This window comes from Bos grunniens, chromosome 1 (assembly GCF_055505025.1).
Source record: "Bos grunniens cultivar Pamir isolate PY7600 chromosome 1, Bosgru_T2T1.0, whole genome shotgun sequence".
In the NCBI taxonomy this organism is placed as follows: Eukaryota; Metazoa; Chordata; class Mammalia; order Artiodactyla; family Bovidae; genus Bos; species Bos grunniens.
This window is the reverse complement of record NC_141165.1, coordinates 56489563-56516207: the sequence shown is the minus strand read 5'-3', so window position 1 is coordinate 56516207 and position 26645 is coordinate 56489563.

Here is a 26645-nt window from a genome sequence, read left to right as displayed (position 1 = left end):
TGCCCTCCAAGAGCCTGTTCCCCAGTCCTTTGTAAATTCTGATCAAATCCCATTGGCCTTCAAAGTCAGATTCCCTAAGGGTCCTCAGTTCCTTTGTCAGATCCCCAGGTTGGGAAATCTCTTGTGGTCCTAGGACTTTCTTAACAGTGTGGGAATTTATTTGATATAATTGTTCTGAAGTTTGTGGGTTGTCTGCTCAGCAGCTCTTTGTTGGGGTTAATTGCAACCTCCTCCAAGAGGGCTTATGCCACATCCAGGACTGCTGCACCCAGAACCCCTGCCCCTATAGCAAGCTGCTGATCCGTACCTCCACAGGACACACTCAAACACTCAGAGGCAGAGCTGGCTCAGAATATGATATGACAGTATATAAAGTAGAAATGTGTCAGTGATTTTTCACTGAGCATTCCATGTTGACAGGTAGATTAAATAAACAATATATCACAGATTGGAGTTGGCCATTGAAAAAGGAAATTGGCTAACTGAACTTGAAATTGGTGTTACCAATATGGAGTTTTATAATTGGAATTCAACCAAATGATCAATGGAGAGATCCCTTCTAGTGCAAACATTAAGATGAAGAAGGAAGTGGAATAAAAGAGGAGCCAAAAAACCATTAAACAGTTGAGGCAGGATGAGAAGGGGACAACAGAGGATGAGATAGTTGGATGGCATCACCAACTCAATGGACATGAGTTTGGGTAAACTCCAGGAGTTGGTGATGTACAGGGAGGCCTGGTGTGCTGCAGTCCATGGGCTCACAAAGAGTCAGGCATGACTGAGTGACTGAACTGAAAAGCAACTAATGGAAAAAATGAGCATTTAGTTGTACATTATTTCTATTAAGCAGACAACTTAAAAATGCCAACCAGAACTCTAAAAGTAAGAAGCCAACATCATATAGTCTTATATTTGAATTCCAAGGTTAAAATTCTTGTCCAAATTGTGAACAAATATTATAAACCAAAGAAAGATACCTTAGTATTTTTATGAATGCCATTTATATGATAGGTGAAAAAAATTATTTGAGATATTTATCATTAGCAAAAAACAAATAATTCAAGATTTGCTATAGAAGAAATATTACAAGTGGCCTGACTTTCTTCCAATATAAGCCTAATTATATTAAGTAGGTAAATTTTTTCATTGACAGCTAAATTTTTTTCAATATGCAGGTTACATTGAACAGCATGCTATAGCGTTTCATAGTGACAAGATTGTTATTTAAATTTACCATATGAATATAATAAAGAAAAATAAAGATGTATAATAATTTTCTAAATTAATAAATTACAAGATACATTAGAAGACAAAATTTGATTAATATAGTTTGTAAAATGTTTACTATTTATAACAATAAATATTAAATATAATTTGGAAAACAGATTAAAAGCTTAAACTCTAACTACTGTGAATGTTTTGATATTAAAACTTTAATTATGCCTCAACTTGAACTTTTATAGAGACATAGTAATGCATATATTTACTTTATATGCTATGCTCTAGTGAAATTATCGGAGAAGGCAATGGCAACCCACTCCAGTACTCTTGCCTGGAAAATCCCATGGATGGAGGAGCCTGGCAGGCTGCAGTCCATGGGGTCGCTAAGAGTTGGACACGACTGAGTGACTTCACTTTCACTTTTCACTTTCATGCAATGGAGAAGGAAATGGCAACCCACTCCAGTGTCCTTGCCTGGAGAATCCCTGGTGGGCTGCTGTCTATGGGGTCACATAGAGTCAGACACGACTGAAGCGATTTAGCAGCATCAGCAGCATCAGTGAAATTATGTAAAAATATTGCAAATTATTGCTCTGTATTGAGAAATGTAAAATCAAAATAATATCCAATTGCTTACAAATATAGACCATGCTCTTCTATGAAGTCACTAATTATTGTAATAAAACAAAGGACTTTGTTTTTTGTTTTAGTGAAAGAGATAAAGAAACTATATAACTCTGAAACCATAACATTAGTATATATGTATTTAAGGGGGTAAATAGAGATATCTGATATTTGAATAGTTTTAGGTTTTTTTAATGGACATGCTAGTAATGTAATGCTCAAAATTCTCCAAGCCAGGCTTCAGCAATTCATGAACCATGAACATCCAGATGTTCAAGCTGGTTTTAGAAAAGGCAGAGGAACCAGAGATCAAATTGCCAACATCTGCTGGATCATCAAAAAAGCAAGAGAGTTCCAGAAAAACATCTATTTCTGCTTTATTGTCTATGCCAAAGCCTTTGACTGTGTGGAATCACAATAAACTGTTGAAAGTTCTGAAAGAGATGGGAATACCAGACCACCTGACCTGCCTCTTGAGAAACTTGTATGCAGGTCAGGAAGCAACAGTTAGAACTGGACATGGACCAACAGACTGGTTCCAAATAGGAAAAGGAGTACGTCAAGGCTGTATGTTGTCACCCTGCTTATTTAACTTATATGCAGAGTACATCATGAGAAACGCTGGGCTGGAAGAAACACAAGCTGGAATCAAGATTGCTGGGAGAAATATCAATAACCTCAGATATGCAGATGACACCACCCTTATGGCAGAAAGTGAAGAGGAACTAAAGAGCCTTTTGATGAAAGTGAAAGAGGAGAGTGACAAAGTTAGCTTAAAGCTCAACATTCAGAAATCTAAGATCATGGCATCCGGTCCCATCACTTCATAGAAAGTAGATGGGAAACAGTGAAAACTGTGGCAGACTTTATTTTTGGGGACTCCAAAATCACTGCAGATGGTGATTGCAGCCATGAAATTAAAAGACGCTTACTCCTTGGAAGAAAAGTTATGACCAACCTAGAAGCAAAGACATTACTTTGTCAACAAAGGTCCATCTAATCAAGGCTATGGTTTTTCCAGTGGTCATGTATGGATGTGAGAGTTGGACTATAAAGAAAGCTGAGCACCAAAGAATTGGCGCTTTGAGCTGTGGTGTTGCAAAAGACTCTTGAGAGTCCCTTGGACTGCAAAGAGATCCAACCAGTTCATCGTAAAGGAGATAAGTCCTGAGTGTTCATTGGAAGGACTGATGTTGAAGCTGAATCTCCAATCCTTTGGCCACCTGTTGCGAAGAACTGACTCATTGGAAAAGACCCTGATGCTGGGAAGGATTGAGGGCAGGAGGAGAAGGTGACGACAGAGGATGAGATGGTTGGTTGGCATCACCAACTCAATGGACATGGGTTTGGGTGAATCTGGGAGTTGTTGATGGACATGTTGCAGTTCATGGAGTTGCAGAGAGTCAGACATGATTGAGCGACTGAACTGATACTTAAAATAATCTAATAAGTAACTAGGAAATTTTATTCTAAGTTTTTCTATGAACCTGCTCAGTAAGGATGATATGCTTACAAGTTCATCTGAATTAATCAAAGCACATTATGGTCATACTTGAAGTGTGGAAATGAAGATAAGAGCAAATAATTTAAATAATTTTCTCATAATTATAAAGTGATAACAGGCTCATGCTCAGGCATGTCCAACTGTTTGTGACCCCATGGACTCTAGCCACCCCAGGCATCTTTGTCCATGGGATTCTCCAGGCAATAATACTAGAGTGGGTTGCCATTTCTTCAGGGGATCTTCCAGACCCAGGGATCAAACCTGGGTCTCCTGCATTACATGCAAATTCTTTACCAACTGAGCCACCAGGAAAGCCTTAAGTTTACTCAGAAACACTTCAAATAAGAATAGAAGGTATGTAGCATTACCAAATCCCTCACATGAAAGCAGAAATAAAGATGATCTATTAGCTTGATTTTAGCCTTGAGAAAATCAGATAAATGACACATAGATCTGACATCCCATCTCAAACTGGAGTTCATTGGAACATCACACTTTTCATGAAATTTAAATTTTCATAAAACCCATTCCTAATAAGTGAAGTCCAGAAAAATTACAGAATTTTTTAAGATAAATGTAGGAACTCAAATTGGGGCAATAGTTGGAAATTATGATCAATGGAATGTTTTTATTGTGGTTCTGATAAGTTTGCTTCTTGGCCATCTATATATTTTCTTATCAGAAATGTCTATTTAGGTCTTCTGCCCATTTTTTTTTTTTTGGTTGTTGTTGTTCATTTTTAATTAATCTCTGTTTTAAGATAACTGTAGATTCACATGCAGCTGTAGCAAAGAATGCAGAGAGATGCCTTGTTATAGCTATTAATTTCCCCTAATAATAACATCTTGAAAAACTCTAGTATAATTTCACAACCAGGATGTTGGTGTTGATACAGACAAGATAAAAAAGTTTCCATCACTGTTAGAATCCTCTGGATGTCCTTATGAAGACCTACTAACTTCCCTAAAACACTATCCTTCATTAGCCCTAGAAATTACTAATCTGTTTTCCATTTCTTTGATACTGTCATTTCAAAAATATTACATGCATAGAATCATACAGAATGTCCCCTTTGGGGATTGGATTTCTTTTCACTCAGCATAATTCTCTGGAGATATATCTGAGTTGTATGTATGAATAATTTCTTCTTTTAATTGCTGAGCAGTATTTCAGGGTATAGCTATGTTATGCTTTGCTTAATCATAGACTCATTGAATGACATCTAGTTTCTTTCTAGTTTTTGCCATTATAAAAAAAAAGCTGCTATAAGCATTTGTGTACATATTTTCATATAAACCTGATTTTAATTTCTCTGGGATATATACCCAGAAGTACAATTGATAGGAGATATAGTAAATGAGGCCTTCCCAGGTGACGCTAGTGGTAAAGAATCTGCTTACCAATGCAGGAGACACAAGAGACACAGTTTTGAGCCTTAGTTGGGAAGATATCCTGGAGTAGGAAATAGAACCCTACTCCAGTATTCTTGAATGGAAAATTCCATGGGCAGAGGAGCCTGTTGGACTATAGTCCATGGGGCCACAAAGAGTTGAACATGACTCAGTGACTGAACACACACATCCTATATCATATAATATCTTATGAAGCAAAAGGTTAAAATAAATACCTTGTTGATTGCCTAGCATTCCAAAAATCACTACTATTTATTCAGATCAAGAGAAAAATGAGAAAATAAAGTTTTCATTCAAACTGAAGTAGCTTGCTGCTTGGGGTGAGGAAACCCCATGAGTAGTAAAACTGGAATGCTGCATGCTAAGCACTAAGTGGTGTCTGACTCTGTGCAACTCCATGGATGTAGCCCACCAGGCTCCCCTGTCAATGGGATTCTCCAGTCAAGAATAATGGAATGGGTTATCAATGCCCTTCTCCAGGAGATGTTCCCTGCCTGGGGATTGAACCCACATCACTGATATCTCCTGAATTGGCAGACGGAGACACTAGGGCCACTTGGGAAGCCCTATTTCTTTCTTTCTTTTATTTTTTTTTAATTAATTTTTATTGGAATATAATTGTTTTACAATGTTGAGTTAGGTTCTGCTGTACAGCAAAGTAAATCAACAATATCCCCTCTTTCTTTGGATTTCCTTCCCTATTTATGTCACTACAAGCATTGAGTAGAGTTCCCTGTGCTCTAGAGTAGGTTCTCATTAGTTATCTATTTTATAATTAATAGTGTGTATATGTCAATCCCATGCTCCCAATTCATCCCACCCCTCTATCCCTCATCCCCATATCCATATGTCCATTCTTTACATCTGCACTCTGTTTCTGCTTTGCAAAAAATTTCATATGCTTTGTTTTCATAGGTCCCACATATAAGTGGGAATAAAATGTGTCTTTATTGAATTAGATATCAAGGCAATTAACAGTCCACATGGACCTTGAGTTTGATAAGGTGTTCCATCAGGAATTGTAGAATATCACTTACCAAGGAAAGTTCTCTTCTGTTTGATGAGATGTCACCTATTCACAGTAATGCTTTGGAAAATGTCCTCAAAGAGAGATAGTCAGAACTGAAAATCAAGTAGCCACATCAAAAACCAACATAGATGATAAATTGAACCGGACATGTTATGCCAGGGAGGAAAAAAAATTAAAACTCATTTTGATTACTGATTCTTCTGAGAAAAGAAACCTATAGTTTTGCATTTCTCAAAATCTGTGGAGTAAATAGATATTTATTTTACCCTGAAGTTGTGATGAGACAGAGGATGAGATGGTTGGATGGCATCACCAACTCAATGGACATGAGTTTGACTGAACTCCAGGAGTTGGTGATGGATAGGGAAGCCTGGTGTGCTCCAGTCCATGGGGTTGCAAAGAGTCAGACTCGACTGAGCAACTGACCTGAACTGAACTGAAAGTTGTGATTGGTAATAATAATACCAACAAATTATACTCATTAACATAATTTAATAAACATTAAATTATTTAGAGTTTCAGGAAGGACAGATTTTTTTAGGGAACTATGCTATTTTGATTCTACTGTGTGATGATATATCATAGTTAAGAAAGCCAGATGAAATAGTTGATATAAAATTACTCTGAAAAATAGAAAGTGTTGTGCAAAAGTTTATTAAAACAGCTTGATGTTACCTAGCTGTGAGTCCCTATGACTTTGCCAGTGGCCCTTAATTTTACAAAGCAACCTGACTAGGTCTTATGCTGGCATGAGCAGAAATCATCCTTTTGCTCAAGATACTTTTCTGTGGAGCAGGATGGTTTACAACTATAGGAAAGCACAACTATAGTGAAGTAAGCACTTCTTCAAACATATTTTACAACTGCACTGCTGTTCAAAATATTTTCCACTGCTGAATATTTGTCCCTTGGGCTTCAGCTAAAAAAAAAGAAAATCAGCTTTCTTAAAAGTATAATGTTTTCTATCAGTAGCGGTTATTAGATTGCTTTCTTTACATAACTATCAACAAGAAACTTGTGGTGTGTAAAATAAAGTATTATTTCTTGCCAAGACGTAATTTCTCTTCCAAATTGAAGTTGCAATTCAAAGTTCTGGCCAAAAGCAACTGTATTTTGCAAAGTTCCAAAAGTTAATAAAGTAAAGCTAAAGTGATAAAAATCATTGGTGGATGATGTTTTCAGTTGTGCTTTTTAGTTATTTTAGCAGATGCAATATTGGCTTCTTCTTTTCACAGTAAATTAAATATGCAATTACTAGACATAAGAAGTAGGTTTAAATTATGTAAAAATGGTTTTCATAAGATTAATTATGAACAGAGAACTAAAATGTGCCAATATTGAAATAGCACTACCATGGGGACTTTCAGATCCAAAGGATTACATTAGCCTCGTGGCCAGATGATAACTACTGCGCAGTCATCACATTACTAAAATGCAGGAGTCGAGAGTCATGACTTTTCTTAAAATAAGAGACTGATATCAGGCTTTTACACCTGTATGTGGCAGCATTTGATTTTATCTATTATGAATTATTCTTTGTCATTTTACTCATATGTATTCATACAAAATTATGATGATACAAAGTAGAAAGTTTGTTTAGGTACCTATGACTTGGTTTCACAGTCTTACAAACAGTTGAGGTTTAGATCAGTTTTATTTGAACCAATTTAGATGAAGTGCATTTTTTATTTTGTATAAATCCCACTTCCTATATACTTCCGTTTCCTTAGTCTTAAAAAAATATTTTATATGTGGGAAACTGGAGATATTGTGAAATTGATTATGATCTCCTTTGCAACTATGTGCAGACCACTAGACATAGATCTCTGCAGGCATCAACCAGGATTGTTGTTCAATGTGATATTTCCAGCAGCCACAACACCTGACAAATTTGTTCTATGAATTATTAAATTATATAACAAAATAATATATTGTCATTTAATAAGAAATGTATTGTAAAATAAATGTCTCCTTTGCTCTATCAGGGCTCATGTAATATAAGAAGCTCACATTTTTACATTTTTACCCTAATATCTACCCATATGCTATATTGTGCTATATGATTTTATTTTAATAAAATTCTAAAATGTCACACCAAGACTATTCAAAAATCATTGAATTAAAAAAAAGCTACATTTAAATCATTCCAAAAAAGTGGATTATTTTTTGTTTGCTGAATATTATTTTGTGTCTGTTTTAAAGTACCTACCATCAGATCAGATCAGATCAGATCAGTCACTCAGTCATGTCTGACTCTTTGCGACCCCATGAATCGCAGCACGCCAGGCCTCCCTGTCCATCACCAACTCCCAGAGTTCACTGAGACTCACGTCCATCGAGTCAGTGATGCCATCCAGCCATCTCCATAGAAGCTTCTAATTCCTGGGATATACCAGCAAACAAAGGGACAAAACATCTCGTTTACATTATGAAGATGGAAAATGAACAAAGAAAGCATTAGACCATATAGTTGAGGATATGCCAATAAGAACCAGGGAAACAAAGGAGGAATAAGAAGAGGAGTTGGTAGGGGAGAGGGAATGTACTTTGCAATTTAAAGTAATCAGGAAAGGCCTTATTTAGCTTTTAAACAAAGACCTACAAAAGAGGAGAGGTGAGCTTTGGTGATATATGGAGAAAGAATGAAAGAAAGAATGTTCTGAAAAGTAGGAACCATGATGTGAAGTTCCTGAGGAAGGAATATACCTTGCATGGTCTAAATATAAAAAGGAGATTAATGTGACTATATATTTGTAAATGAATTGGAGAGTAATGAGATGAGGAGAGAAAACAAAAAAAATGGGCTGAGGGTAATGGGGACAGTCATCAAAGGAGGAGGACCTTTAATATCATTGAAAAGGCATGAGAGTAGAAAGACATTTGGAGCCATTAACACATTGGAGCCTATTGAGCACAGAAGTGATATTCATTGACAAAAGGTATTTTTTTCATTAAATATATATCTCTCTACATGTGTATATGTCTATGTGTGTGCATATATATTAAATTATCCCACCATTAAATAGATGTTGCTTTTTTCTTTAATGTTTTATGAATTTTAATTGTTTTATATTCATGTAACAACTATCACAATACTGAAAATGTTTATTGGATCATCTGTCTGCTTTTCTGAGAATAAAACATATGGCGGCAAAATGAGAAGCAGGAAAAACAATGAAGCGTCTGTAGCAATAATCCAAGTGAAAGATGACAATGACTTAGACAAGAGTAAATGGTATGGACCTAACAGAAGCAGAAGATATTAAGAAGAGGTGGCAAGAATACACAGAAGAACTGTACAAAAAAGATCTTCACGACCCAGATAATCACGATGGTGTGATCACTGACCTAGAGGCAGACATCTTGGATTGTGAAGTCAAGTGGGCTTTAGAAAGCATCACTATGAACAAAGCTAGTGGAGGTAATAGAATTCCAGTTGAGCTATTCCAAATCCTGAAAGATGATGCTGTGAAAGTGCTTCACTCAATATGCCAGCAAACTTGGAAAACGCAGCAGTGGCCACAGGACTAGAGAAGGTCAGTTTCATTCCAATCCCAAAGAAAGGCAATGCCAAAGAATGCTCAAACTACTGCACAATTGCACTCATCTCACATGCTAGTAAAGTAATACTCAAAATTCTCCAAGCCAGGCTTCAGCAATATGTGAACCGTGAACTTCCTGATGTTCAAGCTGGTTTTAGAAAAGGCAGAGGAACCAGAGATCAAATTACCAACAACCGCTGGATCATGGAAAAAGCAAGAGAGTTCCAGAAAAACATCTATTTCTGCTTTATTGACTATGCCAAAGCCTTTGACTGTGTGGATCACAATAAACTGTGGAAAATTCTGAAAGAGATGGGAATACCAGACCACCTGATCTGCCTCTTGAGAAACCTGTATGCAGGTCAGGAAGCAACAGTTAGAACTGCACATGGAACAAGAGACTGGTTCCAAATAGGAAAAGGAGTACGTCAGGCTGTATATTGTCACCCTGCTTATTTAATTTATATGCAGAGTACATCATGAGAAATGCTGGGCTGGAAGAAACACAAGCTGGAATCAAGATTGCCAAGAGAAATATCAGTAACCTCAGATATGCAGATGACACCACCCTTACGGCAGAAACTGAAGAGGAACTCAAGAGCCTCTTGATGAAAGTGAAAGTGGAGAGTGAAAATGTTCGCTTAAAGCTCAACATTCAGAAAACGAAGATCATGGCATCCGGTCCCATCACTTCATGGCAAAGAGATGGGGAAACAGTGGAAATAGTGTCAGACTTTATTTTTCTGGGCTCCAAAATCACTATAGATGGTGACTGCAGCCATGAAATTAAAAGACGCTTACTCCTTGGAAGGAAAGTTATGACCAACCTAGATAGCATATTCAAAAGGAGAGACATTACTTTGCCAACAAAGGTTCGTCTAGTCAAGGCTATGGTTTTTCCTGTGGTCATGTATGGATGTGAGAGTTAGACTGTGAGGAAGGCTGAGCACCGAAGAATTGATGCTTTTGAACTGTTGTGTTGGAGAAGACTCTTGAGAGTCCCTTGGACTGCAAGCAGATCCAACCAGTCCATTCTGAAGGAGATCAGCCCTGGGATTTCTTTGGAAGGACTGATGCTAAAGCTGAAACTCCAGTACTTTGGCCACCTCATGCAAAGAGTTGACTCATTGGAAAAGACTCTGATGCTGGGTGGGATTGGGGACAAGAGGAGAAGGGGACGACAGAGTATGAGATGGCTGGATGGCATCACTGACTCGATGGACATGAGTTTGATTGAACTCCGGGAGTTGGTGATGGACAGGGAGGCCTGGTGTGCTGCGATTCATGGGGTCGCAAAGAGTTGGACACGACTGAGCGACTGATCTGATCTGATCTGAGTAGTAATAGAGATATTTGATAGTGATCAGATCCTGGTATTGGAAGATAATTTCAGCTGCCTAGATGACATGAAAGAGAAGAATCAAAAGTGATAGCAAGTTTGGCATAAGCAAATATAAGAACAGGCTTCTATTACATATACTTCTGAGAAGGAAAGACTTGGGAAGAGCAGGATAGAAACATGCATAGAGAATCAGGGGGGAAACACTGAGAAATGGAATATTTCCTGACATATCAGTAAGCGATAATGCCACAGTCATCAGCGATTCCAGCCCTCCAAATATGAATTTCTGAGCCTGGAGGTTGACCAAGAAGAAGACTGCTTGCTATCTGACAGCTATCAGCTGCAACCACTCCCTATAGTGAGCACTGAGGAGCTCCAAGGGATGTGAAAACTGCAGGATACTGGCCCCAGACAGCTGAGATGCATATGAAAGGAATGATTTCTGTGAGCCCAGGCTCTTACATGTTTCCATACACAGAAAAGTACTAAATTTCTTAACTTGAGATATCTTGTTCATTTGCTAAGTCATGTCTGACTCTTTTTGACCCCATGGACTATAGCACTCCAGGCTTCCCTGTCCTTCACTATCTCCTAGAGTTTGCTAAAGCTTATGTCCATTGAGCCAGTGATGCCAACCAACCATCTTGTCCTCTGTCACCCCCTTCTCCTCTTCCTTCAATTTTTCCCAGCATCAGGGTCTTTTCTAATAAGTCAGCTCTTCACATCAGGTAGCCAAAGTATTGGAGCTTCAGCATCAGTCCTTCCAGTAAATATTCAGGGTTGATTTCTTTTAGGATTCACTGGTTTGATCTCCTTCCTGTCCAAGGGACTCTCAGAGTCTTCCTCAGCACCACAATTCAAAAGCGTCAAATCTTCAGCTCTCAGCCTTCTTAATGGTCCAACTCTCACATCCATACAAGACTACTGGAAAAAGCATAGCTTTGACTATACAGTCCTCTGTCAGTAAAGTGGTGTCTCTGTTTTTTAATATGCTGTCTAGGTTTGTCATAGCTTTTCTACCAAGGATCAAGCATCTTTTAATTTAGTGGCTGCATTCACTGTCCACAGTGATTTGGGAACCCAGGAAAAATAAAATTTGCCACTTTTTCCCATCTATTTGCCATGAAGTAACGGAAGCAGATGCCATGATCTTTGTGTTTTGAATGTTTAATTTTAAGCCAGCTTTTTCACTGTCTTCTTTCACCCTCATCAGAAGACTCCTTAGTTTCTCTTTGCTTTCTGGGATTAGAGTGGTATCTTCTGCTTATCTGAGATTGTTGATATTTCTCCTGGAAGTCTTAATTCCAGCTTGTGATTCACCCAGCCCAGCATTTCAGTTGATGCACTCTGCATTTTATATTAAATAAGCAGGGTGACAATATACAGCCTTGATGTACCCCTTTCCTAATTTTGAACCAATCTTTTGTTCCATATCTGGTTCTAACTGTTGCTTTTTGGTCTGCATACAGGTTTCTCAAGAGGCATGTAAGGTGTTGAGATATCTCTCTCTTTTTTATTATTATTATTAATAATCTTTTGATGTTAAGACTACCTGCTCTTAGTTGCAAACTTCTGTATAACCTGGCTCCTCCCCCTGCCTCTTCAGAGCAGTTATCTCAGGGTTTCCTAAGATGCTGTCTCCCAGGCTAGATGTCCTAAAAAATCCCACCGAATAAAACATAACTCTCAAATTTTGGATTGTGATTATTTAAGTCAACAATATACACATTTGAACTTTTCAAAGAATACAAAATTGTAATATAAAGTAGTTGAGCATATGATCCTGGAGGTAAGAAGGAAGGTTAGTTTGGAGATACAAAGATAAGAGCCATTAGTTATAGAGAAAGACCATAAGACTGGGTAAGATCACTAAGAGAGAGAGTGTAGATAGAACAAGAAGAAACAAATGCATGATGATGTATCTAAAGATAAAACTTTGGGAAAACGAGGGGTAAACAGTAAAAGCGACTTTTTTTTTTTAATTTGCCAGTAAATTTAAAATTTGGAAATCAGGACAGCAAGGTGAGAGAAACATATCCAATTTTGGCATTTATAAGACTACTTTCCATGAAGTGCTAGGGGCTTCATAGAAATTGCCCTAAGAGAGAGAGGAGAGAAATTGGAAGTTGAGATTCTATAGTCAGTTCTTTCCAGAAATGTTGTTATAAAGGAGAACAGAGAGGAAAAAATGCATAGACTATAGGGAAATACAGATGAAAAGAGTTTTTTATGGACTGTTGTCATTTTAGTTGTCATCAATAAAGGGTCTGCTTTTAATGAGTCTTTCAATACAAGATAGTGAAGAAAATGTCTAAAGATAGGTTGAGGATATAACTTGTTATTCTGTGTTCCAGAGAGCACAGTGAAAGAAGATTAGGAGTTAGTGGCAGATGAGCAGTGGATCCAGAAGTGGAGATTAAACTTGATTAATCTGAATTAGAGGGGTAGCAAGGGGAACATGACCAGGCTGTCCTCATAATAATTTTCATTTTCAAGTGGTTCCCACATAACATGATTAAATCCTCAAACGCAAATATTAATGCCTTTCTGTTTATTATTTGTTGAACTATGTTTGCCCAGCACAGAAGTGTGATTTATATTAGTGCTGTTAATTTTTTGATATGTAACTGAGTTGATGTATGGAAAATAGAGATGCTACAAGTTAGCAACTTTTCAAAAATAAAAACTTAGTGCAAGTTTTTCAAGTAATTTCAAATAAGATCTATATCTTGCATTTGTTCTCTATCTTTTTCAGCAAACACCATGAATATAATTCATATATCCCAGTCCAGTAGCAGAGAGGTGGCTTTGACAGGGAAATACAGGGAACGGGGTCTAGCATAATCTGCAAGGTGAGGTAAAATCTAGAAATCTAAATATTAGAATGTGGTCATGACATACATACTTAGAGACGGTTCTATAGAAAAGATACAGAATATTACTTTGCAACATAAACAGATGGGTCAATTTGAGGAAGTAAAAGGAGTCTGACCTCAATGGCCCAGTCAAAAGTCATCAGAACATTATCAGTGCATTTGTTGTAAAACATCAGGGTAAACTTGCAGAACCTATCAGGACAGTGCAGGTAAGCCAATGGAAACTGCATATTAAGCAAGATCAGAATTCATGAAAGAAAAAAGATTTCATAATGCATCATGGATGAGCACCAGGCCTCCTTAAACTTTATCTCATTTTATTCAGAGTCTTCTATAAGTAGTCTGTATTTCTGATTTATTGGTTCGTTTTTTTTTACAGGATGTATTTCATGGAAAACTCTCCACTACTTCTAGTTTTTTTTTTTCATTTACATCGAAACAATTTTTTAAACCCGATGTTTAATATTCTGGTAATTAAATGGACAGCTAGATGTTTGTTTCAAAAATTTGAAACTATAGATTCTCTATGATTGTGAACATTTAAGATCAGGCAATTGATTTCTGGGAGGGAAAGGTGAGGTAGAATTCATTCTACTTTCAATCATAGTATAAATCTAAAATGGTAAACTAGTGCAGTGTACTTGGACAAAAAGCCAAAGCAGGAAAATATGCAGAAATAGATTTCAGTGTATATTAGAGGTAGTGTTAGAAATGATGTTTCAATGTGGGGGAACATGATTAGTTATTAGAGTTTAGAAATAAGATAAAGCTGGTTTCTAGCTCAGTCCTACAACAAAATGTGTTTTAGATAGATCAAAATTTAATATAAATTTGTAACTTTAAAAAATAGAGTGGAGTATCTCCTTATATCGGAGAAGGGAATGCCCATATAAGCATAACATGGAAAAGGCAATAAATTTTACTACAAAAAAATTGAAAACTTTTATATGGTGAAAAAATCATAAAAATCATAAAAGATAAAAATACATAAACAACCCCAAAGAAACACTGAAATGTACTTGCAGCTCATATCACGTAGAAAAATGTGCTTAACATTAAAAGATATCAAAATTGGTGTGAACAAATTCATAGAATAATAGCCAAAGAATATCTAAACCAACAGTGCCTCTGTTAGCTATCGTGATAACTTGCTTGTGAATTAGAAGAAACCCCCCTTCCTTCAGCAGCAAAAACTCCATCACAATGATAGCTTATGGTGAATGATGTCGGATTTGTGATCTCCGAAGAAGATTTAGCTTTGGGACCAGAAACTAGGCTTGACCACTCAGGGCTCTTGTATGGTAGAAGTTTTATTACAGTGAAAAGGGACAGAAAAAGCTTCTGACATAGACATCAGAAATGGATGAAGGGAGCTATATACTTTTTTAGTTATTACAATAAATCAAAAGAATGCCTCAAGGTTGCAAAAATTTTATCAGACCCACTACCACAATTTACATTTTAAGATAACAGAGTTAGAACTTAACAAATAAAAGATTTCACCAAACCCACTACCATAACTTAGATAACAGGATTAGTCAGAAGGTTTTCAGGAAGGAGAAACTGACCTCAAGCAGGATGCATTGTTGTTATGTAATGTTATATAAGCTTATACAGAGTTTAAGCTGAGTTGTGTTGTGTAATCATCAGGTCTAGGCTTAAGTAAAAAACGTTTTATGTAACTAAGACTAAGGAATGTACAGAAAAAAAGACTTTTGTCCTTTCCTCCTCCTTGAAAATTCCAGACCCCTCTCTCCTCTTTGGGGACCCCAGACTTCTTATCAACCTGCCTAGGAATTGACTCAACAGCACAGTTTGGAAACCTGTTTATAGCCTTGATTTCAGCTCTAGGTCATCCACTCAGCTGGGCATCCCTTTGTAGTGAATAGTAATGGAGATCCTGAAGAAGATGCTCAATTTCTTTCATAATCAAATAATGTACATTAAAGCAAGGTGATATTTTTCAGTTGTCATATTGGCAAGATCAAGAAGCTTGATAATTCTTGGTATTGGTGAGGCTGTTGGGGAAATAAATATTTTTATCCTGGGTAGATAGTAGAATAAACTGGTGCAAGTGAAGGAAATTTTGGTAATATCAATATTGAAGACAAAATGTTTTATTTGAATGAGCCATTCCGTCTCTAGACACTGCCTGTAGTGCCTGTAGTTGTAATCTCATACCTATGCATATACAAATGGGACAATGTAAGTCTTTCTATTTTATTTCTTTCTTGCTGTGCTGGGGCTTCATTGCTGTGCACAGGGTTTCTCAACTTGCAGAGAAAAAGGGCAGCTCTTTGGTGTGGTGAGTGGGCTTCTCATTTCCATGACTTCTCTTGCTGCAGAGCACAGGCTCTAGGCATGGGGGTTCAGTAGTTGTGGCACTCAGGCTTGGTAGTTGCAGTGCTTGGGCTCTACAGTGTTGGCTCAGTACTTGTGGTGCATGGGCTTAATTGGCTCCGGGGCATGAGAGATTCCTCCTCCAAGACCAACCCACCAATGGAACAGGTGGACTTTTAACCACTAGACCACCAGTGAAGTCCTGTAGGATTGTTCTTAAAGGAAAAATTTGAACTAAACTATCCATCAGTAGTGTTGTGTTAGTTGCTCAGTTGATTCCAACTCTTTGTGATCCCATGGACCACAGCCAGCCAGGCTCCTCTGTCCGTGGAATTCTCCAGGCAAGAATACTGGAGTGGGTAGCCATTCTCTTCTCCAGGGATCTTCCCAACCCAGGGATCAAACACGGGTCTCCTCTGCATTGTAGGCAGATTCTTTACCATCTTAGCCACCAAGAAAGGCCATCCATCAATAGAGGATCAGTTGAATAAATTATTTGCATCTATTTGAAAGAGACCTATTGCCAGTAAATATACAGATACGTGTGTTTTTCAGTGGAATTCTATAGACAGAACATAACTCTATAAGCATGTATATATCTACATATGTTTATATTTATAATTTGAACATATTTAATCTTTACTAATATTTCTAAAAAGTTTTAGAGGTCCACTTTGTATTTCAGAGTTTTAAATAAAAATTAAAATACAGCAACTTTGAATAATGTAATATCATTGTAGACTTAAAAATAGTCATGTTTATCTTACAAAGGAATATTTAATACGATTACTATAGAACGAAGTAATTAGAAACCTGCCATGGAGAGAATATGTTTCATAGTGTTAATTTTGATTTGGGTAAAACATATTTAAATTCTATATTCTAATTACAAAATCATGACATATTGTACTACTTAGCATCTTTCTTCCAATTTTTATGGACAAGGTCTCCTAACAGATATGCAGGTGACACCATCCTTAGGGTAGAGAGCGAAGAGGTACTAAAGAGCTAAGTTGCTAAGAAACTATATAAACCAAATTTTGTAAACATTAACAAAAAATGCTATTTAGCTTGACTGAAAGAGTTGTTAAATCAGAGTAGAAAACCTCAAATTGCACAGCTGCTGCTCTTTCTCCAAGAAAACAGAATAAATTCAAAGTTTGTTGAACTATCTCTGAGCCGATAATGCTCCATGATGTTAATCTGAAATACATGACAATACCCATATTGACACTTAGATTCAAATCATAAGCAGGCCATAGAAATTATTCTAATGAGAAACAGTCTTGTGTATTTTTAGCTTTCTTTGTTCAGTCTTATTGTATACCATGTAAATTTACCTTGTTCATTCTCTTCTGTCCCACCTTCTTGGAAATTGATAAGTGGATATCCTCACTCTTGCCTGGTGAACAAGAATCTGAGTGTATTCTCCAAGCTGAGTCTACACTGTGCTACATTGTGTCTCTTTCTTTATGACAGAGGGCTACATGTTATTACTTTTTGTTTTTCTTCTTTCCTTTTTTTTAAACCATTCCATTTATATTCATCAGTAGTTGCAAACATCCCAAAATGATAACAGTAAATCTCATCACTGTATACTGTTTTCTGGATTTTTTTAATTCTGTGTAAAGATATGGAAAATATCATATTTCCTTAAGAGGGGACTACAGATATTGTCATGGAGATTTTATAAAAGGTATAATTTTATGTGCTTGTTTATGTCAGTACTTGCATGTTTGCAAGTGTGTATATACTCGTGTGCATATTTTGTATCTTGAGCTTCTGGGGAAAACTGTATTTAGAAATTATACTGAACATACTGACAGGAGAAGTTTGTCTTTACTTGGTCTCTGTTATGTAATGAGTTTTGTGATTATATGAACTGAAAGAATAAATTCCAAAACTACAAGACAAAAAAGCATATGTATTCTTTCAGTATACTGTTTTTTTTCTTAACACAATTATAAATATTCATCATCAATAAAGCTAAAATCTGATGTTTAATTATATATAACTATTTTACTTGCTAGAGGAATTTGTGTCTCATTGGAATTACTTTCCAACTAAAGCAAATAAGTGGTAAAAATAGAAACATAAATTTTAACAAATGTAATCAAAAATAACCTGGTATTTAAAGATTTGAGGACACTCTTTAAACAATTTATTTCAGCTACTGTTGTCATAACAACAATTTTACATAATATTACACATTTTTTTCAAGTAATGTTTAAATATCCAGGGATATTTCTAAAAGATGAGAAAATTTAATAAAATAAAAAGTAAATGCTTCCATTAGAATATTCCATGAAAGTGAAAGTTGCTCAGTTCAGTTCAGTCGCTCAGTCATGTCCGACTCTTTGCTATCCCATGAACTGCAGCACACCAGGCTTCTCTGTCCATCACCAACTCCCTGAGTTCTCTCAAACCCACGTCCATCAAGTCGGTGATTCCATCCAGCCATCTCATCCTCTGCCATCCCCTTTTTCCTCCTGCCCCAAGTTCTTCCCAGCATCAGAGTCTTTTCCAATGAGTCAACTCTTCGCATGAGGTGGCCAAAGTACTGGAGTTTCAGCTTTAGCATCATTGATGATGAACACCCAGAACTGATCTCCTTTAGGATGGACTGGTTGGATCTCCTTGCAGTCCAAGGGACTCTCAAGAGTCTTCTCTAACACCACAGTTCAAAAGCATCAATTCTTCAGCACTCAGCTTTCTTCACAGTCCTACTCTCACATCCATACATGACTACTGGAAAAACCTAGCCTTGACTAGACGGACCTTTGTTGACAAAGTAATGTCTTTGCTTTTGAATATGCTGTCTAGGTTGGTCACAACTTTTCTTCCAAGGAGTAAGCGTCTTTTAATTTCATGGTCGCAATCACCATCTGCAGTGATTTTGGAGCCCCCCAAAATAAAGTCTGACACTGTTTCCACTTTTTCCACATCTATTTCCCGTGAAGTGATGGGACCAGATGCCATGATCTTCGCTTTCTGAACGTTGAGCTTTAAGCCAACTTTTCTCTCTCCTCTTTGATGTTCATCAAGAGGCTTTTGAGTTCCTCTTCACTTTCTGCCATAAGGGTGGTGTCATCTGCATATCTGAGGTTATTGATATTTCTCCCGGCAGTCTTGATTCCAGCTTGTGCTTCTTCCCACCCAGCGTTTCTCATGATGTACTCTGCATATAAGTTAAATAAGCAGGGTGACAATATATAGGCTTGACATACTCCTTTTCAGTCATGTCCAACTCTTTGTGACTCCATGGACAGTCCATGAAATTATCCAGGCCAGAATACTGGAGTGGGTAGACTTTCCCTTCTCCAGGGATCTTCCCAACACAGAGATCGAACCCAAGTGTCCCACACTACAGGTGGATTCTTTACCAGCTGAGCCACCAGGGAAGCCCAAGAATAGTGGTGTGCGTGGCCTGTCCTTGACCCAGGAAACAAACCAGCGTCTTCTGAATTGCAGGCAGATTCCTTACCAACTGAGCTATCAAGGAAGCCCATACCTAGTATTCCATACCTAGTAATTATAATAATAGCCTGAGACTGATAATTTAAATAACAACAGTTAACATTGATGAATTCTTAAAAGCATGTATGTGTATGTTAGTTACTCAGTTGTGTCTGACTCTTTGCAACTCCATGGACTTTATTCATCCAGACTCCTCTGTTCATGGAATTCTCTAGGCAAGAACACTGGAGAGCGTTACCATTCCCTTCTCCAAGGGCCTTCCCAACCCAGGGATATTTTTAAAAGCTACTCAACAATTCAAGGTTGGTTTTTTCCTTTCTTTACTTATTTTTTTAAATAGAAATTTTAGTGTTTTATTAAATATATTAATACATTTTATTAAATGTATAAATCCCATGGTATGACATATATTTAAAATATGCATAAAGATTATTGCACACATAGAGATTAATCAAGATGATAAGACAACAATCATTAATGGATGTTATTAATCTAATTTTTGTATAGCCAAACTAGTGTTTCATTGTCTATTTCACTTCTTTTTAAGTCAGCTTTCTTCAAATCAGTTAGAAACCATTCCAAGTAGATTGTGCAAATCATTTAGAATGAGATGATAACTAAATTTAATACTATTTTCAAATTAATTTACCATAGTAAGATGATTAAATGTGTCAGTTTTTTTTTGTTTTTTTGTTTTTTTTAATTTAAGCTTTTAGTATATGGGCTTCCCTAGTAGCTCAGCTGGTGAAGATTCTGCTTGCAATGCAGGAAACTCTGGTTTGATTCCTGAGTCAGCATGATCCCCTGGAGAAGGGATAGGCTACCCATTCCAGTATTCTTGGGCTTCCCTGGTGGCTCAGTTGGTAAAGAATCTGCGTGCAATGTGGGAGACCTGGGTTCTGTCCCTGGGTTGGGAAGATCCCCTGGAGGAGGGAAGATCTCCTGGAGAAGGGAACAGCTACCCACTCCAGTATTCTGACTTGGAGAATTCCCTGGACTATATAGTCTATGGGGTCACAAAGAGTCAGAAACTACTGAGTCACTTTCACTTTCTTAGTATATTCTTTTTTTCTATTTACAATTATTAAAAATTCATTTAATAATATATCTCTAACAAAATCTAATCAAATTCAAGCTGATTTAGTTAATGGTATACTTAGGATAATTATGAGAATAGTTGAAAAACAAAAGTAATCATATGGCTGATATAATTTTAGTCTTTTAAAGAGGACAAGCACTTTTATACTTACAGGAAAATATGTAGTACATATATATCCATAACTGGGAAATTAAAAAAAAGTGAAAATACTGTCTATGTAAATCTAGTGTCAGATCAGATCAGATCAGTCACTCAGTCTTGTCCGACTCTTGGCGACGCCATGAATCCCAGCACGCCAGGCCTCCCTGTCCATCACCAATTCCCGGAGTTCACTCAGACTCATGTCCATCGGGTCAGTGATGCCATCCAGCCATCTCATCCTCTGTCGTCCCCTTCTCCTCTTGCCCCCAATCCCTCCCAGCATCAGAGTCTTTTCCAATGAGTCAACTCTTCACATGAGGTGGCCAAAGTACTGGAGTTTCAGCTTCAGCATCATTCCTTCCAAAGAAATCCCAGGGCTGATCTCCTTTAGAATGGACTGGTTGGATCTCCCTGCAGTCCAAGGGACTCTCAAGAGTCTTCTCCAACACCACAGTTCAAAAGCATCAATTCTTTGGTGCTCAACCTTCCTCACAGTCCAACTCTCACATCCATACATGACCACAGGAAAAACCATAGCCTTGACTAGACGAACCTTTGTTGGCAAAGTAATGTCTCTGCTCTTGAATATGCTATCTAGGTTGGTCATAACTTTCCTTCCAAGGAGTAAGCAGCTTTTAATTTCATGGCTGCAGTCACCATCTGCAGTGATTTTGGAGCCCAGAAAAATAAAGTCTGACACTGTTTCCACTGTTTCCCCATCTATTTCCCATGAAGTGATGGGACCGGATGCCATGATCTTCGTTTTCTGAATGTTGAGCTTTAAGCCAACTTTTTCACTCTCCACTTTCACCTTCATCAAGAGGCTTTTGAGTTCCTCTTCACTTTCTGCCATAAGGGTGGTGTCATCTGCATATCTGAGGTTATTGATATTTCTCCCGGCAATCTTGATTCCAGCTTGTGTTTCTTCCAGTCCAGCGTTTCTCATGATGTACTTTGCATATAAGTTAATTAAACAGAGCAAAAAGCAAAGGAGAAAAAGAAAGATATAAACATCTGAATGCAGAGTTCCAAAGAATAGCAAGAAGAGATAAGAAAGCCTTCTTCAGCGATCAGTGAAAAGAAATAGAGGAAAACAACAGAATGGGAAAGACTAGGGATCTCTTCAAGAAAATTAGAGATACCAAAGGAACATTTCATGCAAAGATGGGCTTGATAAAGGACGGAAATGGTATGGACCTAACAGAAGCAGAAGATATTAAGAAGAGATGGTAAGAATACACAGAAGAACTGTACAAAAAAGATCTTCACGACCCAGATGATCACAATGGTGTGATCACTGACCTAGAGCCAGACATCCTGCAATGTGAAGTCAAGTGGGCCTTAGAAAGCATCACTACAAACAAAGCTAGTGGAGGCGATGGAATTCAGTTGAGCTATTCCAAATTCTGAAAGATGATGCTGTGAAAGTGCTGCACACAATATGCCAGCAAATCTGGAAAACTCAGCAGTGGCCACAGGACTGGAAAAGGTCAGTTTTCATTCCAATCCCAAAGAAAGGCAATGCCAAAGAATGCTCAAACTACCGCACAATTGTACTCATCTCACTCGCTAGTAAACTAATGCTTAAAATTCTCCAAGTCAGGCTTCAGCAATATGTGAACTGTGAACTTCCAGATGTTCAAGCTGGTTTTAGAAAAGGCAGGGGAACCAGAGATCAAATTGCCAACATCCTCTGGATCATTGAAAAAGCAAGAGAGTTCCAGAAAAACATCTATTTCTGCTTTATTGACTATGCCAAAGCCTTTGACTGTGTGGATCACAATAAACTGTGGAAAATTCTGAAAGAGATGGGAATACCAGACCACCTGACCTGCCTCTTGAGAAATTTGTATGCAGGTCAGGAAGCAACAGTTAGAACTGCACATGGAACAAGAGACTGGTTCCAAATAGGAAAAGGAGTATGTCAAGGCTGTATATTGTCACCCTGTTTATTTAACTTACATGCAGAGTACATCATGAGAGATCTAGTATAGATAACTGATAAATCTGTGTGCATGCTCAGTTGTTTCAGTTGTGTCCAGCTCTTTGTGACCACAGGGACCATAGCCCACCAGCCTCCTCTGTCCATGGGGCTTTCTCCTGGCAGGAATACTGGAATGGGTTGTCCTTCCCTCCTTCAGAGAATCTTCCCTACCCAGGGATTAAATCCATATCTCCTGAATCTCCTGCATCTCAGAGGGATTCTTTTTCTTTTTTTTTTTTTCCAGAGGGATTCTTTACCATTGAGCCACTATATGATATGCTTAATTTTTCCTAAAAAACCATAGTCTGAGCCTGAAGGTTAGGAGTTTACCAGTCAGAATTTTACAACTTTTTTAGGAGTTCATTTTGCTGTTCTGACCTGCCACATTCTAAATCAATTACCATGGTCAGCATACAAGCTGTGATTATAAAATTGGTTTATAAGATCAGTGGTCAAACTATATAGGTCGATTGATTTCAGAGGTCTACCTATCATGCAGTCAAAGCAGAGCAGATAGTAGAGAGGAATGAGTAGAGAGAATTTGAAACCTTAGGAATGGAAGAGTTGTAAATGATTAAAAGTATGACTGCTATTTAGCTACTACAGAATCAAATGCATCTAAGCATTCCAGCACCATTTGTGTCCTGGGATGTGAGCTGCCTTTCTACTAACATTTTCGACTATAGAGAGCATAGTGAGTTGTTATGTTCAGGCTATACCATTCCACAAACAAACTGCAGATGCAGGATGGCTGTGTAATGATGTGATAAATCAGTCAATTTGCAGCTGACAGAATGCCATTAGCATTGCTTTTATTTAATAGTGGGGATAAGAGGATTTTTGAAGTTGAACTCCAGGTAATAACTAAAGATAATTGAGTTAGTGTTGAGTTTTGCATAGAATGATAAACTGCAAATCAGTAAAGCCACTAATCAGAAGTATAAAATATTTTAAAATTAGTTTTAGACATATTCCCAGAAATTATTTAGAATTTAAGTCTTATAGCATGGCATTATCGTATTTCACATTTCATGTGGAACATATACTCTGAAGTGTTCTGAGAACATTTTAACAGTGTGATGTTCTCTAAATGACATTGTGCAAGGCTATTTTTCCTTTTTTTTATCTCCCAAGTGTATCAACAACATTGTATTTACTTACCATAAAATGTGTTTTTCTATAATTCAAACATTTAGAATCTCTAACTGATGCTAGTGTTTTTCACCTGAATTAACATTATGAGGTGTTTATATATATATACTTTATCTATATAAAATGTAAATATGTAATGAGACAGAAACAGTTTAAAAGAGCTCTTTCTTACACATTTTCCAACAGATTGTCTTGTGAATATTTGCTTATTATACCAATCATTCCAAACGTGGAAAATACTTTTCTTTGAAAACTATGAAATACAAGACTATTGGTTCCAAGATAATTCCATGAAAACAAATGTATCTAGGCTGTAGCCAAACAGAAATCCTAAGTACTACCAGCACAGATCATTTTTTAGTTGTTGGTTTTTTTTTTTCCTTTCTCTTTTAGAATTTAATCAGTTCTAATGGGATGAATGAAACTGGAGCCTATTATACAGAGTGAAGTAAGCCAGAAAGAAAAACACCAATATAGTATACTAATATATATATAAGGAATTTAGAAAGATGGTAATGACAACCCTGTATGCCAGACAGCAAAAGAGATACAGACGTATAGAACAGTCTTTTGGACTCTGTGGGAGAGGGAGAGGGTGGGATGATTTGGGAGAATAGCATTAAAGCATGTATAATATCATATAAGAAATGAATCACCAGTCCAGGTTTGATGCACTGGGATGACCGAGAGGGATAGTATGGGGAGGGGGATGGGAGGGGGGTTCAGATGGGGAACACGTGTACACCTGTGGTGGATGCATGTTGATGTATGGCAAAACCAATACAATATTGTAAAATAAATTTTTTTTAATAAAATAAAATAAAATTTATTTATTTATTTTTGGCTATGCTGGGTGTTCCTCGCTTTGTGCAGGCTTTCTCTAGTTGCAACAAGCAGGGGATACTCTTCATTGTGATGCTGGGACTTTCCATTGTGGTGGCTTCTTTTGTTGCAGAACATGGGGTCTAGGTACGAGCTTTAGTAGCTATGGCACGCAGGCTCAGAAGTTGTGGTTCCGGGCTCCAAAAGACAGGCTCACTAGTTACGGTGCACAGGCCTAGTTACTCCGCAGCATGTGGAGTCTTCCCGGACCAGGGATGGAACTCATGTCCTCTGCATTGGCAGGCAGATTTTTATCCACTGTGGCACCAGGGAAGTCCTAAATTTTCTTTTTTAAAATGTTTCGGTCTTTATTGTCCTTTTATTTTTATTATTTTTTTTCCTTCCTGTGGACAATACATTGGAGTCAATGTGGTTCATATCAGTCTTCATACTTAGTGAGTTGCTCCCTGATGGCTATGTTGTAAAGAATCCGCCTACAAATACAGGAGACCTGGGTTTGATCCCTAGGTCGAGAAGATCTCCTGGAAAAGGAAACGGCAATCCACTCCATTATTCTTGCTTGGGAAATCCCATGGACAGAAGAGCCTGGCAGGCTATGGTCCATGGGGTTGCAAAAGGGTTCTGAAAAGAGGTAGCAACTAAACAATAACAACAACTTGTCTGAAAATGAAAAGAAATCCAAGAGTGAAAGCAGTATCCCTTTGTTCTGAGTTGTTACAAGTGTTTTTCACTTGATGGCATGGAAAAAAGGAAAAGCCAAAACTGGGATGTGAGCTGTGACGTAAAGTATTCCTAAAATTGTTTGGGGGCTTCCATTTAATTATATCCATTTAGGATATAAGAGAACGTGGATGAGTATCTCTCAATTTATCAATATCATGTGCTGTGCTAAGTGGTCAGAAATAAGAACTTTATATCAAACAGCAGATGCTGACTTCCAAATTTTATTTCCTAAGGTGGTTAAATTTTACTTTATTCAACAAGATAAGGTTGCTGACCCAGTGGGAAGTAGAGCTATGCATCTAATAAGTATGTATAGCAGGTCATGACTTCCCTGGTGGCTCAGATGGTAAAGCGTCTGTCTACAATGCGGGAGACCCAGGTTCGAGCCCTGGGTTGGGAAGATGCCCTGGAGAAGGAAATGTCAATCCACTCCAGTACTATTGCCTGGAAAATCCCATGGACAGAGGAGCCTGGTAGGCTACAGTCTATGGAGTCGCAAAGCCATAAGGAAATGATAAACAAACAGCAACGACAACAGAAAAAAAAAAAAAGACTATTTCCACTGAAGTCTACTTCCAGTGATAGAATAGAAAATACGTGTAGCTTTAGAAGTCTTGTACTATTGTGGTTCATCCATATTGATCAGAAGGTACTTGAGACTTGATTTTGACTTCCCACTTGAACAAAGGACAGGTTGAGAGCACAGTAGTTCACAAGACCAGTCTTTGTCAAAAGACAAAACTTTTTCAATCTTTTTTTTCTTAGTCTTCTATTTGCCACCAGGGGCATCATTCCCACAGAGAGGATGTGTAATCTGTTGTTGTTCAGTCACTCAGTCATGTCTGACTCTTTGTGATCCCATAGACTACAGCATGCCAGGCTTCCCTGTCCTTCAATATATCCCTGACTTTGCTCAAAGTCAAGTCCATTGAGTTGGTGATAGCATCCAACCATCTGTCTTCCCTTCTCCTTCCCTCAGTCTTTATCAGCATCGGGGTCTTTTTCAAATGAGTCAGCTCTTCACTTCAGATAGCCAAAGTATTGGAGGTTCAGCTTCAGTATCAGTCCTTCCAATGAATATTCGGGACTGATTTTCTTTAGGATTGACTGGTTTAACCACCTTGCTGTCCAAGGGGCTCTCCAAGTTTTCTCAGGCACCACAGTTCAAAAGCATCAGTTCTTTGGCACTCAGCCTTCTTTATGGTCCAAAACCCATGTCCATTCATGACTACTAGGAAAAGTATAACTTTGATTATACAGACCTTTGTGGCCAAAGTGATGTCTCTGCTTTTTAATATGCTATCTAGTTTTGTCATAGCTTTCTTTCCAAGGAGC